Source organism: Triticum dicoccoides, chromosome 5A (genome assembly GCF_002162155.2).
Source record: "Triticum dicoccoides isolate Atlit2015 ecotype Zavitan chromosome 5A, WEW_v2.0, whole genome shotgun sequence".
NCBI classification, from domain to species: Eukaryota; Viridiplantae; Streptophyta; class Magnoliopsida; order Poales; family Poaceae; genus Triticum; species Triticum dicoccoides.
Genome location: NC_041388.1, coordinates 490490817 through 490506100, shown reverse-complemented (window position 1 = coordinate 490506100; position 15284 = coordinate 490490817).

Below are 15284 nucleotides of genomic sequence, written 5' to 3'. Positions count from 1 at the left end.
CCAGAGGCAGCATCAATCGGCTTCAGTTAGCAGCAGTAGCGAAGGAATCACTCGGGTTCAGTAACGCAGCTAGTGTAACCGCTTGGGTTCAGTTAGAGCCCAACGCCTCGCTTGGGTTCAGTTAGAGCCCAACGCCTCGCACACACGCGCGCGTACGTGTACGAGAGAAACGCGCATTGCTCGGCGCCCGACCACCCATTGTAACCGGGAACTCCCCGAAATTTTCCTCGCCCTCGCTTCTACCATGGTTTTTCCGTCATGGACGGCCCAAAGGATGTCATGTAGCTGCGTTTCCGGCCCGCCCAGGATGAAAAGCCCATTTTCTGTCATAGAAGTAGGAGCCCACCACATCTATGATGATACCGGGTTTTGTCACAATTATCGTCATCGAAGTGTCATAAGTATGACAGAAAAAATTTCGTTCGGCCCAAAATGTCACGGATGTGTCTTTTTTTTGTAGTGCATGTTACGTGTGTTAAGTCTTTCATGCATCAGTAGCCATCCAGAGACTTTGATTCTCATGATGCAACGCGATCACCACAGCCAGGTAAAAGTAGGGTGAACAGACGTGTCACCGACGTAGAACCTATAGAAGTCCACCGATCTGTAGTCTATCTTACCCCACGTGTATTGCCAGACATCATTTGTCAAGGTAGTGGGGCGTATGCGCGAGGAGATTGCCTGGATGTCACTTACTTCATTTAAAGCCTGCGGGGGCAGGGGTAGATGCAAGGTTTCTGATAGTGCCATGTTCTCCAAGAAATCCGTGATTGACATGTCTTCGTGTGTGGCAAAAGAGAAAGCATGAGGGTGTGAGGATTCGAGCACGTTGTTGAGCCAAAGATCCTTCTAGAACAGTGTTGTTGTGCCTGAAACCACCTGGACTTGTGAGATACCTCACTGCATGGGGTGAGTTTTAGGATATCACGCCACCAGAAAGATCCAATAGGGTTCGTCGCGTGGGGAATTTTCTCAGTGTAATAGGTACCCCAGAGCAGATGCACCCACGGAACATCCAGCTTGTTACAAAACTTGTGTAGAAATTTCATGAGCAATGCCTCATTTTGGAGTTTGATGTTGATGACCCCTAGTCCACCATGCTTTTTAGGTTTGCAAACCATCTCCCAAGTGGCTAGTGCATTACATTTGTCACCCTGTTCAGTTTTTTTGGTCCAAAGGCATCTTCTTCTGATCTTGTTGAGCATCTCAATCAGCTTGGGAGAGAACTTTGATCCTTAATACCATGTTCTCCTTGATGTTTTCTTGGAGATCTATCCGATGTAATCTTCTTTTGCTGTGTGTTTGTCGAGATCTGATGAATTGTGGATTTATGATTAGTTTATCTATGAATATTATTTGAATCTTCTTTGAATTCTTATATGCATGATTTGATATCTATGTACATCTATGTACTTCTCTTAGAATTATTGGTTTGGTTTGGCCAACTAGATTGTTTTTCTTGCAATGGGAGAGGTGCTTAGTTTTGGATTTAATCTTGCGTGACTTCACCCAGTGACAAAGTAGGGTTAGCGAGACACGTATTGTATTGTTGCCATCAAGGGTAAAAATATGGGGGTTTCATCATATTGCTTGAGTTTATCCCTCTACATCATGTCATCTTACGTAAGGTGTTACTCCGTTCTTTATGAACTTAATACTCTAGATGCATGCTCGATAGCGGTCGATGTGTGGAGTAATAGTAGTAGATGCAGGCAGGAATCGGTCTACTTGACACGGACGTGATGCCTATATGCATAATCATTGCCTTGGATGTCGTCATAACTTTGCGCTTTTCTATCAATTGCTCAACAGTAATTTGTTCACCCACCGTATTATTTTCCCTCAAGAGAGAAGCCTCTAGTGAAATCTATGGCCCTTGGGTCTATTTTCCATTATATATTTCAGATCGACATACCAAAAATACCAAAAAATACCTTGGTGCAATTTATTTACTTTTACATTTTAGTAATCTTTTATATCTATCTCTATCAGATCTCACCTTTGCAAGTGATCGTGAAGGGATTGACAACCCCTTTTTCGCTTTGGGTGCAAGTGTTTGTGTAGGTGCATATATTGGGGACTTGTGTGTTTCTCCTACTGGATTGATACCTTGGTTCTTAACTGAGGGAAATACGTATCTCTACTTTTTTGCATCACCCTTTTCTCTTCAAGGGAAAAACCAACACAAGCTCAAGAAGTAGCAGAGAGAATTTCTAGCGGCACTGTCGGGGACATCTACATCAAGCCTACGTAGTACCCATCATAAACTCTCATCTCTTGCATTACATTATTTGCCATTTTCCTCTCCTTTTCCTCTCCCCCACTTCTAAAACATTTTCAGAAAATACAAAAATATCTGCCTTTTTATTCGCCCTTCTTTCCGTATGCCTTTTTGCTCGTTTGCTATCTTTGCTTGTGATGCCATGTGCCTTCTATGTGCATGCATCTGTGCTTGCTAAAAATCTATTGATATGGATCCACTTAAAGTTTTCTACTTGGATCATATTTGATCCATATGTGCTCGTGCGGAAAGCCCAACTAGTTTAGTTGAGGGAAAATCTTTAGATGAGCAAGCTCATTTTGTGCGTCACCGTTTGTCTGAAAAACGGAGACTCTTATGGAATTAAATAAATTGTTTGCTATGTTATGCTTAGAATCTTTATGAACTTTGTGATTTTACTTAGTGCTGTAAGAACCCTAAAAACACCTTCCCTACCTATGTGAGTTTAATGATAATGAAATCTTATCTTCTTATGAAAAGGGTGTTTACAGTTACTATGATATCGAACAAATTGAATAATATGTTGCTTTTAAGGGTGCTTATAAAGTTTCTTCTTTGATTGAAAAGTATGATATTACTCTCTAGAAATCTGAAAATTTTGACATACTTAAATATTGCTATGAAAACTATATATGCTCATAATGCCTATGTCAAAGAATTTATTGAGAGAATGACTGTTGCTTTGGAAGTAAATAATGATATGCATGAATCTATAGATATTTATGATTCTGTTGATTTGATTGAGATATCTTCCCTTGATGAACATGATGCTTGCTATTCTTGTGGCCTTGATGCCAATATCTATGGAGATGAATTTGCTATAGTTCCTTATGTTAAACATGAGATTATTGCTATTGCACCCATACTTGATAGTTCCTTGAATCAAAAGCATGATTGAAATGATGTTATTATAAGTTCTATTAATGTCAATTGTACTAATGATAGGCAAAACCCCAAGCTTGGGGATGCTTCTTTTGCTATGTCCTCTACTTATTGCAATGACCATGATTGGGGTGATAATGCTTCTTATGATCTTGAAAATTTATTTAAGCCTCATGATGAATATGTTTGCTATAAAATTGAAAGTGGGTTTGGAAGAGTGTCAACTTTAGGAAATAATGATCCCACTACTTTAGAGATTGATAAGTCTTATGAATTTTTGATAAAAGTGGGTTTGGAGAGGTCATGACTTTATTTGATGATAATCCCACTATTTTGGAAGAGTGTCAACTTTGCATGCATGTGGATCATGTTGAGAATATTTTATGTGATAGTTATATTGTTGAATTTTATTATAATACTACATGTAATTATTATGAGAGAGGAAAATATGGTTGTAGAAATTTTCATGTTACTAAATTACCTCTCGTTATGTTGAGATTGCTATTGTTCCTTTCTTCTTCCATGCATATGCTTGTTTTTGCTTGCCTTGATAATTTGTTTGCTTATAAGATGCCTCTGAGTAGGAAGTATGTTAGACTTAGATGTGTTTTTCACATGCTACATGATGCTCTGTTCTTTTTTCAATTGATATCTTTCATGTGAGCATCATCGAAATTATCAATGCATTGCTATGGGCGTTAAACAATAGCGCTTGTTGGGAGGCAACCCAATTTTATTTATTTTTCTATATTTTTGTTCCTTTTTTGAAATAAATTTATTACCTTGCCTCTGGTTAGATGTTTTTTGGTGTTTTAATTAGTGTTTCAGCCAAGTAAGACCTTTGGGATGGCTTACGATGATAGTTGGTTTGATCTTGCTAAAAAATAGAAACTTTTGGGCCCCGTAAAATAATTTTCATGTTTTACAGAAGCCTGATAAAATACTGATTCTTCTTTCCCAAGATCAATATACAAATTCTCCAGGATGTCCTAATTATTCAGAATTTTTGGAGTTATAGAAGTATTCGAAGTTTACAGATTGCTACAGAATATTCTGTTTTTGACAGATTCTGTTTTCTATGTGTTGATTGGTTATTTTGATGAATCTATGGGTAGTATTGGGGGGTATGAACCATGGAGAAGTTGGAATACAGTAGATATTAAGCAAATATAAATAAAGAATGAGTTCACAAGAGTACCAAAAAGTGTTGATTTATTTTCTTATACTAACGGATCTCATGATTTTTCTATTGAGTTTTGTGTTGTGAAGTTTTACAGTTTTGGGTAAAGATTTGATGAACTACGGAATAAGGAGTGGCAAGAGACTAATCTTGGGTATGCCCAAGGCACCCCAAGGTAATATTCAAGGACAACCAAGCATCTAAGCTTGGGGATGCTCGGATGGCATCCCCTCTTTCGTCTTCGTCTATCGGTAAATTTACTTGAGGCTATATTTCTATTCACCACATGATATGTGTTTTGCTTGGAGCGTCTTGTATCATATGAGTCTTTTTCAATTTTCTACAATCATACTTTCTGTACACACCTTTTGAGAGGGACACGCATGAATCTTGATTTATTAGAACACTCTATGTGCTTCACTTATATCTTTTGAGCTAGGCAATTTTGCTCTAGTGCTTCACTTATATCTTTTCAGAGCACGGTGGTGGCTTTATTTTATAGAAATCTTGAACTCCCTTGCTTCACTTATATGATTTTGAGAGTCTTTCTAAAACATCATGGTAATTTTGTTTAGTTATGAATTTAGTCCTAATATGATGGGCATCCAAGAGGGATATAATAAAAACTTTCATATAAAGTGCATTGAATACTATGAGAAGTTTGATTCCTTATGATTGTTTTGAGATATAAAGATGGTGATATTAGAGTCATGCTAGTGAGTAATTGTGTATTGGTATAAATACTTGTGTTAAAGTTTGTGATTCCCGTGGCATGCACATATTGTGAACCGTTATGTGATGAAGTTGGAGCATGATTTATTTATTAATTGTCTTCCTTATGAGTGGCGGTCGGGGACGAGCGAGGGTCTTTTCGTACCAATATATCCCCCTAGGAGCATGCATGTAGTACTTTGTTTCGATAACTAATAAATTTTTACAATAAGTATGTGAGTTCTTTATGACTAATGTTGAGTCCATGGATTATACACACTCTCACCCTACCACCATTGCTAGCCTTTCTAGTACCGCGCAACTTTCGCCGGTGCATTAAACCCATCATTTACCCTTCCTCAAAACAACCACCATACCTACCTATTATGGCATTTCCATAGCCATTCCGAGATATATATCCATGCAACTTCCATCATTCCATTTTATTATGACACGCTCCATCATTGTCATATTGCTTTGCATTATCGAAAGATAGCTAGCATGATGTTTACATGGCTTGTCTATTTTTGATGTCATTTGTTATGCTAGATCATTGCATTTTCCGGTACACCACCAGAGGCATTCTTATAGAGTCATATTTTGTTCTAAGTCTTGAGTTGTAAGTCAATAAAAGTGTGATGATCATCATTATTAGAGCATTGTCCCATGTGAGGAAAGGATGATGGAAGCTATGATTCCCTCACAAGTTGGGATGAGTCTCCGAACTTTACAAAAAGATAAAAGAGGCCAAAGAAGCCCACACAAAAAAATGAGAGAAAAGAGAGAAGGGACAATGTTACTATCCTTTTCCACACTTATGCTTCAAAGTAGCACCATATTCTTCATGATAGAGAGTCTCCTATTTTCTCACTTTCATATACTAGTGGGAATTTTTTTATATAACTTGGCTTGTATATTCCAATGATGGGCTTCCTCGTATTTCCCTACGTCTTCATGAGCAAGCGAGTTGGATGCACACCCACTTAGTTTCTTTTTGGGATTTCATAAACTTATAGCTCTAGTGCATCCATTGCATGGCAATCCCTACTCACTCACATTGATATCTATTGATGAGCATATCCATAGCCCGTTAATACACCTAGTTGATGTGAGACTATGTCCTTCTTTTTTGTCTTCTCCAAAACCAGCATATTCTATTCCACCTATAGTGGTATATCCATGGTTCACGCTCATGTATTGCGTGAAAGTTGAAATGGTTTGATAACGTCAAAAGTATAAAACAATTGCTTTGATTGTCATCGGGGTTGTGCCGGTTTAATACTTTGTGAGATGAAGATGGACCATAGCCAGAGTATATGATTTTGTAGGGATAACTTTCTTTTGCCATGTTATTTTGAGAAGACATGATTGCTTTATTAGTCTGCTTGAAGTATTATTGTTTTTATGTCAATATTAAACTTTTGTATTGAATCTTATGGATCTGAACATTCATGCCACAATGAAGAAAATTATATAGATAAATATGTTAGGTAGCATTCCACATCAAAAATTCTATTTTTATCATTTACCTACTCGAGGACGAGTAGGAATTAAGTTTGGGGATGCTTGATACGTCTCCAACGTATCTATAACTTTTGATTGTTCCATGCTATTAAATTATCTATTTTGGATGTTTTACATGCATTAATATGCTATTTTGTATTATTTTGGGACTAACTTATTAGCCTAGGCCCAGTGCTAGTTTATGTTTTTTCCTTGTTTTTGAGTTTTACAGAAAGGAATATCAAACGGATTCCAAACGGAATAAAACTTTGTGGTGATTTTTCTTGCACCGGAAGATATCCATAGTGCTTGGAGGCCAAGTCAGAAGAGTCCCAAGGACTGCACAAGCCACCAGGGCGCGCCCTAGGGGGGGCGCCCCTTGGCTTGTGGGCCCCTCAGGAGTCCACCGAACTCCCTCTGAGTTCAATAATTCCCCAAATATTCCATTATCAACAAAAGCATCCACCAAAATACTCTTCCGCCACCATAACCTTCTGTTCACATGAGATCCCATCTTGGGGCCTTTTATGGTATCCTGTCGGAGGGGGATTCGATAACGGAGGGCATCTACATCAACCTTATTGCCCTTCCGATGAAGAGTGAGTAGTTTACCACATACCTATGGGTCCATAGCTAGTAGCAAGATGGCTTCTTCTCTCTCTTTGATTCTCAATATCATGTTCTCATCGATGTTCTTGGAGATCTATCCGATGCAATCTTCTTTTGCGGTGTGTTTGTCGAGATCCTATGAATTGTGGATTTATGATCAGTTTATCTATGGATACTATTTGAATCTTCTTTGAATTCTTATATGCATGATTTGATATCTTTGTATTTCTCTTTGAATTATCGGTTTGGTTTGGCCGACTAGATTGGTTTTTCTTGCAATGGGAGAGGTGCTTAGTTTTGGATTTAATCTTGTGTGACTTCACCCAGTGAAAAAGTAGGGTTAGCGAGACACGTATTGTATTGTTGCCATCAAGGGTAAAAAGATGGGGGTTTCATCATATTGCTTGAGTTTATCCCTCTACATCATGTCATCTTACTTAAGGTGTTACTCCATTCTTTATGAACTTAATACTCTAGATGCATGCTGGATAGAGGTCGATGTGTGGAGTAATAGTAGTAGATGCGGGCAGGAGTCGGTCTACTTGACACGGACGTGATGCCTATATGCATAATCATTGCCTTGGATATCATCATAACTTTGCGTTTTTCCATCAATTGCTTGATACTAATTTGTTCATCCACCGTATTATTTTCCCTCAGGAGAGAAGTCTCTAGTGAAGCTTATGGCCCCGAGGTCTATTTTCCATTATATATTTTCAGATATATATACCAAAAATACCTTGCTGTAATTTATTTACTTTTACATTTTAGTAATCTTTTATATATATATATATATATATATCTACCAGATCTCACCTTTGCAAGTGACCGTGAAAGGATTGACAACCCCTTTTTCGCGTTGGGTGCAAGTGTTTGATTTTTTGTGTAGGTGCATATATTGGGGACTTGCGTGTTTATCCTACTGGATTGATACCTTGGTTCTTAACTGAGGGAAATACTTATCTCTACTTTGCTGCATCACCCTTTTCTCTTCAAGGGAAAAACCAACGCAAGCTCAAGAAGTAGCAAACTTCAGTGTGCGCATGGCATAGATCAGAAGGGAGATTACAGTGGCATTGAGCCAAGAGAGCTTGCCGCCATAGGACATCATGGCTACTGTGGAGGTGAGGCGACGTTCAGCGTTGCAGACAAGCGACATGTGGTCCATTATAGTGGGTTTGGACGTACCAAGTGGGAGAACAAGGTATGTGAATGGCAACGTTCCAACAGAACAACCAAATAGACGCGCAAAATCAAGAGCTGAGTCTGCATAAAGAATGATCAGAATTAGTGTCGACTTGTGAAAGTTAATTCTGAGACCGATGGTGGACGCACAGTCAGTAAGAATACCGTTTATGGTGGTTGCCTGATGGGGGCACGCGAGCATGGCCAAGATCATATCATCCTCATATTGAATTACTGGGTATTCTGTCTGACCTACACAAGGAAACGGAAGTTGGATTTTGCCTTGTGTGAAAGCATCATTAATGGCAGCTGGAAGGAGGTCAGCGAAAAGCACAAATATGAGGGGTGACAGGGGATCGCCTTGTCGAAGACCGCTGAGCCAATGTAATTGGCGGCCGGGGACACCATTTAACAAAACCGATGAGCGGCTAGTGGAGAAAATGCACCTGATCCAAGACAAGCATTTGTCATCGAACCCCATATGTTTCATGTTTTTATCATGGGGGTGTGTTCAATCATATTGAAGGATTTCACAAAGTCAAGTTTTAACATGATAATTTCATGCTTCGACGTTTGGCATTGATGGATGTATTGGAAAGCCCACGCTAGGTAGTCCTATATTGTACGACCTTTGATGAAACCATATTGATTTATATTGATGAGATGTAAAATGATTCGCTGCAGCCAGTTGGCAAGAAGTTTGGTGATCAGTTTGAGACAACAGTTAAGCAGTGTAATCGATCTATAATCATTCACTGTCTCCGGGGAGTTGGTCTTCGGATTAAAGTTATCAAGCCATCATTTATGCTTGTGAGATCCAACCCTCCCTCAGGGAACTGCTCACAAAGTGTGTAAAAATCATGCTTGATGATGGGCCAGCAAGCTTTGAGGAAGGCGCCACTGAAACCGTGTGGGCCTGGGGCTCGGTCCGCAGGCATTTCCTTGACCACTGCGTCAATTTCAGCATGAGTGTATGGCTCTGTCATATGGTCTAGATTTGTGTTGTATTGAATAATATCTGGGAGATTGAGTTTCATTTCTGTAGGTCTAGAAGTTCCCATGCGATCTTTGTAGGTTTGGAACATCAGGGTCTCTTTACTAGGGCGATCATCAGTAATATAGTTGTCATCTCTCCTGAAGCTGGCAATGTTGTTTCGGCGGTAACGTTCAATGGCAACCGCTTGCAAAAACTTTGTATTTTCATCGCCAAACTTGACCCATCGAATGGTGCAACGTTTTTTCCAGTACTGATTTTGATAGGCAAGTAATCACAGCAGGTGTTTCTTGAGGATATTCCAAAAATTCATCTCAGGGATGGTCAGGTTTCTTTTATTTTCCAGTTCATCTAAATCCGCCAATGTTTTGTTACAGTTATCAATGGCCATGGAGAGGCGACATATATTTTTACTCCAGATCTTCAAAGCGTGCCGAAGGGCTTTGAATTTATGACAGAGAATGGTAGCAGCATTAAGGGATTTTACTGGTCTGTTCCACACCATATCCACAAAGCCAGGGTGTAAAATCTAGTAGGGTTCAAAGCGGAATATCTTGCTGCAAGGGATAGAAGTTTGAATGGAGATGGCACATGGCACATGATCCGAGACGGTCTTACCAAGAGGTTGAACTAAAGTTTTTGTATAAGCATTTGTCCAATGTAAGGAAGTGAGAAACCAATCCAGCTGCTCAAGGAGGGGGTCTTGCTGCATATTACTCCACGTGTAAGATCTACCTTTTATGGGAAGTTGAATTAGGCTTTGCTTACAGATAATATCATTAAAAGTGCACATGCCTTGTGGGCACCCTCCTGGCTTGTTGCGATTATCAGGCGCTCTAATGTAGTTGAAATCTCCAAGAGGGAACCAGTCATGTGTGCTAGGGATGTCCAAATCATATAGCCAATTAGTGAAGGTGATGCGAGTGTCACCAGAGCAAGGGCCATATATATTAGCTAACGTCCATGATTGTGAAGACTGCGTGCTAGTGAAATTACCAAAGCAAACATACTAGAGAAGACCATAGTGCCAGAGAAAACAGAGCTTTTCCAAATAGTAACTAAACCCCCCGATGCACCTTGAGAAGGAACAAATGCAAACTTACCAAACTAGCGAGGGTGGCATGACTTTTTTAGAGAAAAGGCGAGAGCCTGACTTTATAAATAAAGCCACATGATAGAGTACCACAAAGTACAACCACGAGTTCACCGAGCACAAACACAAGTCCAGAGGCGCGCAGGCCGAAACCACACATGACTAGCACGCGGGCCAACAACCGACTGCTAGGAAGGGACCCAAAACATGACGATCAAACGGAGATGGCAGAAGGCATCAAGCTTGTCGACACCCGAACCTTGTTGATCAGCTCCTCGAATCCACATATGCTAGCTTAGTCAATAATTTCCGCTGATGCAGGAAGATAGACATTTTAAACAAAACATCAGTCATCTTGTTAGGGAAGACACCCTCAATGGTGAATTTGTTCCTAATAGTCTGTAGATACCAGCATAGGGCCCCCAACCAAATCCAGAAAAGCCTTTTCGTTCGGCCCTGAATGGAGTCAGTTAAGGTTCGCAATTCCAAGAAGGAAGCAGGATCCCAAGAGACATTAATCCATGATCTGACCCCTCCCAGGGCAACTTGGCCAAAGGGTAATGAAAAAAAGATATGATTGGTATCCTCCACAACAGAACATAAGGCACAAAAGGCAGATCCAGGCCCATGCCTCTTACGAATCCGGTCGGTCGAAGGCAAATGACCTCTAATGGCCTGCCAAAGGAAGATCTTAATCTTAGGGGGGATTCTAGCCTCCCAGGCCTATTTAAACTTAGACGTGGGAGAGCCATCTATGGGCCTATCTTAGAGATACTTGACCGAAAAAATACCCAAGGCGACATGGGGTCAGGTCACGGAGTCCTCCTCCTCCAAGAGACTAGGGAACAAGGCAGCAAGCCGATGCCAGTCCTCCAACTCTGCAAGAGAAAGGGTTCTCCGGAGACCCATGTACCAGCCCTTGCGTGAGAGCTCAGAGATTGAGATCCCAGGCTCGAGACAATATGAGAACAGAGCTGGGAAAGAGGATGCTTAATGTGCATCCCCAGTCCACCAATCCAACCAGAAGCGAGTCGAAGCACCGTTCCTGACAATAAACTTAACGTGATCGCAAAAAACATCCCTGACCTTAATCACATCCCTCCAAAACTAAGACCCATAGGACGCCGAGGCAGACATGGGGCTTGCCAAAGGGAAATATTTAGCTTTGAAGATATCAAACTAGAGGGTCCTAGGGGAGGCATTCATGATCCTCCACCACCACTTAATGATAAGGCACTTATTCATCACCACCATATTAAGGATTCCCAGCCCCCCAAGGCTTTTAGGCCTACAATGGCCTTCCATTTTACAAACATGCATTTATGCTTATTATCCGAAGAGTTCCAGTAGAAAGCCCCCCTGTGTTTATCAAAGCCAGCATGAGTCCCCAGGGAAAGCATGAATAAACCCATCATGAACATAGGCAAGGAAGACAGGCACACATTGATGAGGCATACTTTCCCCGCCTAAGTATGATATCTGCCGCACCATGGCATGACTCTGTTACCCACTTTAGCCACCACAAGTTTGAATTCTTTGGCGTGCAGATGGTAAGGAGAGATAGGCATGCCCAGATATTTGAAGGGAAAGGAGCCAAGCAAACAATTAAGTAATTGGGAAACCCTTAAGGCCTCCGCCTCATCAACCCCGGCATCGATAACCTCACTTTTGGAGAAATTGATCTTTAGCCCCAACAAGGCTTTAAAACATAACAAGATAAACTTAAGGTTGGAAGCACAAGCCTCATTCATCTCCACCAAGATGATTGTATCATTAGTGTACTAGAGATGCGTGATTCCGCGAGCGAGAAGGTGGGATACAACAGGGGTAATATGACTAGCCGTAGCTGCATGATCCAACATACAAGACAAGGCATCGGCCACAAAATTAAAAAGAATAGGAGATGATGGATCTCTTTGCCGCAGGCCACGACCGTTGGCGAAATATTTGGTGGTCATGCCATTCACAGCCACAGCTGTGTGGCCCATAGAGACCAATTGCATCAGTCTGTGTACCACACCCCCATCAAACCCTTTTGCCCATAAGACCTGGAGAAGGAAGTCCCAACTAACAGAGTCATTGGCCTTTTCGAAATCAAGTTTGAGAATCAGGGAATGAGAACCTTTCCTTTGAAGGTCATGCAAAATTTCATGAAGTCAAAGAACTCCATCAAGGATGAACCTACCCTTGATCAAAGCAGTTTGAGTGGGACAAATGGTATGATGTGCCACCGGAGACAACCTAGTCGCAAACCCTTTAGAAGGAAACTTAACAAAGTTATTAATCAGGGCAATAGGGCGAAATTGGGAGATATTATCCGCGCCCTTGACTTTTGGGATAAGGGTCAGGATAGCGTAATTCAGACGAGATATATCCACCGACCCCAGACAAAGACCTCGGAGGACCGCACTGACCAAAGGGTGCTGCGCTGACGAGAAATGGTGGGAAAACGGGATAGAAAATCCGTCGGGGCCAAAGGCCGAGTTAGAATTAGCAGAACTGATCGCCCTTTCAAACTCCTCATAGATAAGGGGATCATGAGAGCACTATTTTCCTCGTACGACACCCGATAGTGATTTGCCGAGAGAGTGGGAGAAATAGTAAAACCAGAGGCAGGCCCAGCGAAGAACTGATGGACATCCTCCAAAATGGCATGAGGATCAAAAACCTGGATTCTATTAATGACCAACCTGTTGATCAAAAACCTACGACGTCGACCATTAGCATGGAAAAGAAATATGCACTAAGGAATCGCCTTTCAATGTCCAGTTAATGGTGCCATGCTGCTTCCAGTAAACCTCGGCCTGATGATGGAGATGTAAAAGGCAGGCTTCCTAGTCATTGATACGTCCATTTTGCATCATGCTATTATATTGATATTTATTGCATTATGGGCTGTTATTACAAGTTATATCATAATACTTGTGCCTATTCTCTCTTATTTTATAAGGTTTACATGAAGTGGGAGAATGCCGGCAGTTGGAATTCTGGACTAGAAAAGGAGCAAATATTAGAGACTTATTCTGCAAACTCCAAAAGTCCTGAGACTTCACGGAGCTTGTTTTTGGAATGTATAAAAAATATTGGGCGATGAAAGTACCAGAGGGGGGCCACCAGCCAGCCACAAGGGTGGAGGGCACGCCCTACCCCTCTAGGCGCGCCCCCCGACCTTGTGGGCCCCCTGATAGGCCTCCGGCGCCCATCTTTTGCTATATGGTGTGTTTTGACCTAGAAAAACACAAGAAGGATGCTTTCGGGACGAAGCGTAGCCGGCTCGAGGCGGAACCTGGGCACAACCAATCTAGGGCTCCGGCGGAGCTGTTCTGCCGGGGAAACATCCCTCCGGGAGGGGGAAATCATCACCATCATCATCACCATCGATCCTCTCATAGAGAGGGCGTCAATCTCCATCTAAATCATCACCAGCACCATCTCCTCTCAAAGCCTAGTTCATCTCTTGTATTTGATCTTGGTCCCAAAACCTCAGATTGGTACCTGTGGGTTGCTAGTAGTGTTGATTACTCCTTGTAGTTGATGCTAGTTGGTTTATCCGGTGGAAGATTATATTTTTTAGATCCTTAATGATAATTAAATACTCCTTTGATTATAATTATGAATATGTTTTGTGAGTAGTTACGTCTGTTCCTGAGGACATGGGATAAGTCTTGTTATAAGTAATCATGTGAATTTGGTATTCGTTCAATATTTTGATGAGATGTATGTTGTCTCTCCTCTAGTGGTGTTATGTGAACGTCGAATACATGACACTTCACCATTATTTGGGCCTAGGGGAAGGCATTGGGAAGTAATAAGTAGATGATGGGTTGCTAGAGTATAGAAGCTTAAACCCCAGTTTATGCGTTGCTTCGAACGGTGCTGGTTTGGATCCATATATTTCATGCTATGGTTAGGTTTACCTTAATACTTCTTCCGTAGTTGCGGATGCTTGCGATAGGGGTTAATCATAAGTGGGAGGCTTGTCCAAGGAAGGGCAGCACCCAAGCACCGGTACACCCACATATCAAATTATCAAATTAACGAACGCGAATCATATGAGCATGATGAAAACTAGCTTGACAACAATTCCCATGGCTCCTTGGGAGCGCTTTGCTTTATATAAGAGTTCATCGAGGCTTGTCATTTTCTAAAAAAAGGATTGGGACACCTTGCTGCACCTTGTTTACTTTCATTACTTGTTACCCGTTATGATTTATCTTATCACAAAATTATCTGTTACCGATAATTTTAGTGCTTGGAGAGAATACCTTGTTGAAAACCGCTTGTCATTTCCTTCTGCTCCTCGTTGGGTTCGACAGTCTTACTTATTGGAAGGACTACGATAGATCCCCTATACTTGTGGGTCATTAAGACTCTTTTCTAGCGCCGTTGCCGGGGAGTGAAGTGCCTTTGGTAAGGAAACATTTATATAGTGTGCTGAAATTTACTGTCACCTGTTACTATGGAAAATAATCCTTTGAGGGGTTTGTTCAGGGTATCTTCACCTCGACCAGAACCAAAATTAGTTGCTCCTCAACCTACTGCACCTACTGAAAATATTCATTATGAAATTCCTTTAGGAATTATAGAGAAACTGCTTGCTAATCCTGATGCAGGAGATGGAACATTACATCCCGATATGCACCTAATCTATGTGGATGAAGTTTGTGGATTATTTAAGCTTGCAGGTATGCCCGAGGATGTTGTCAAGAAGAAGGTATTCTCTTTATATTTGAAGGGAAAGTCATTGACATGGTATAGGCTATTGGATGATATTGGATCATGGAACTACAACCGATTGAAATTGGAATTTCATCAGAAGTTTTATCCTATGCATCTGGTTCTTCAT